Here is a 2,500-nt window from a genome sequence, read left to right on the forward strand (position 1 = left end):
TATAATAAGTATTTCATATTAATTCATTTGGTACTTATTGTTGGTTGAGATATATATCTAATTATTGTTCTACTTACGATCTGACGAGTAGCTATATTTTTGAATAGAATTTATTTTCGATAATTTCAATTGATTTTAATCGATTTAAATTTCTTTTCTATTTGAAAATTAGTTATGAAACACGTGTAATATTTTTATTATATTTATCTTATGATATTTACTTTACTTTATATTATACTCATTTATTGTGCTTTTAATTATTAATTTTTCTATATGTGATAGTGGATTTTCATCGATGAGTTCTTGAAAATTGGTTATTTTCCCTAAAACTATATATATATATATACGTGTGTGTGTGTGTGTGTGTGTGTGTGTGTGTGTGTGTGTGTGTGTGTGTGTGTGTGTGTGTGTGCGTGTGTGTGTGTATGCGCGAGAGCGTGTGTCTCTGTATTTGTGCATGCACCCCAATCCCAATGCTTGACAACCGGTGTCCGTGCGTTTACGTCCCTGTAATTAGCGTTTCGGCAAAAGATATCGAGAGAATAAGTACCAGGATTAACAAGAGAACTAAAAGTCTGGAGTCTATTCGGTCGATTAAAGGTCATCACGGAATCAGTCTTAATGGCTGGAACAAGTAATAAGATAAAAAGATTTATTCTCTATACTAACATTAACTCCGCCTTAGCAAAGAGGTGGAGCCTCTTACTATTTGTGAACACGTGTTTATAAAATAACTACTATCACGGAGACCCCGCCCAGTTTGTATTGGCCACACACAATATAAGGCTAGTTGAAGCCCCGCCTAATGTTTATGCTTATGCATGTGAGAGTATACATACACACATGCATATATAAATACACGTAAGGCGGCGAAAAGCTGGTAGAAACGTTAGCACGTTGGGCGAAATGCTTAGTGGTATTTCATCTGTCTTTATGTTCTGAGTTCAAATTCCGCCGAGGTCGACTTCGCCTTTCATCCTTTCGGGGTCGATAAATTACGTACCAGTGACGCACTGGGTCGAGTAATGGACTTAATCCCTTTGTCTGTCCTTGTTTGTCCCCTCTATGTTTAGCCCCTTGTGGGCAATAAAGAATTAAGAAACGTTAGCACGCTGGGCGAAATGCATAGCGGTATTTCGTCTGCCGCTACGTTCTGATTTGAAATTCTGCCGAGGTCGACTTTGGCTTTCATCCTGTCGGGGTCGGTCGATAAATTAAATACCAGTTGCGAACTGGGGTCGATGTAATCGACTGGCCTTCTCCCCAAACATTTTGTACCTTATGCCTAGAGTACAAAATATATAAATGCACATCGATATTAACGTGTATGTGCATAGATGTATGTACATATATGTGCGTATACATGCATATATATTCCTTGTATTATTATATATATATATATATATATATATATGTGTGTGTGTGTGTGTGTGTGTGTGTGTGCGTGTGTGTGTGTGTGTGTGTGCATGTATATATATATATATATATATATATGCATATATATATACGTATATGTACATATATAATATACATACATGTATACACATGTAAGTTTGTATGTATGTATGTATGTATGCATATATGTGTATATATGTGTCTGTGTATGTCCCCCCCCCCCATCATCGCTTGACAACCGATGCTTGTGCGTTTACATCCCTGTAACTTAGCAGTTCGGCAAAAGAGAGCCGATAAAATAAGTAGTAGGCTTGCAAAGAGTAAGTCCGGTTGTTAAGCTGTGAGGTGGGGGACAAACAGATACAAAGACAGACACACGCACACATATTTGTGTGTATGTGTGTGTATGTGTGTGTGTGCGCGCGCGCATTTGTATGTGTAATTTTTGTGAGGCAAAAAAAGAAATGAAGGTGCGATATGGTCCGTTTAATGACGATATTTCATGCTTCGGTTTGTGTGTGTTTATGTGCATGTATGTGTGAGTATGTGTGTATGGGTGTAAATATGAATGAGTTTGTGTGCGTTTGTATGTGTATGCATATATATATATATATATATATATATATATATAAAGCTTACTGTATCTGTCTTGTTTTCCGTCCGCCACTACCCTCCACGAAAACAATTTAATTTGTGTTCGTGGGAAGAACCATTTTAACGATGCGTACTGCCTTAATTCTTCGAAACGCCGGAGTTTTAATGGTGGCAGCTGATGAAGGGGATGTTTCTATGTGGCCTGCTTGTTTGTTGCACCTTGTTTACCATTTTGTCCTTGTTCTTTTGCCACGTCATGTACCCAGTTATGTATCTATATGTACATGTAGATGAACGTATATACATACATGTACATATATATGCATATACTCATATATTGTTTATATATATATATATATATATATATATATATATATATATATATATATATATATATTTCGTTTTGGGATTTGGTTTGCAAGATTCTTTATGTGAGTTCGCATATTGAAGTATATTCTGTTGTGTCTGGGGAGAGTCATTTTCTTATTGTGCCTTAAAATTTAACACACTC

This window comes from Octopus bimaculoides, chromosome 3, assembly GCF_046866305.1.
Source record: "Octopus bimaculoides isolate indiv1 chromosome 3, ASM4686630v1, whole genome shotgun sequence".
NCBI classification, from domain to species: Eukaryota; Metazoa; Mollusca; class Cephalopoda; order Octopoda; family Octopodidae; genus Octopus; species Octopus bimaculoides.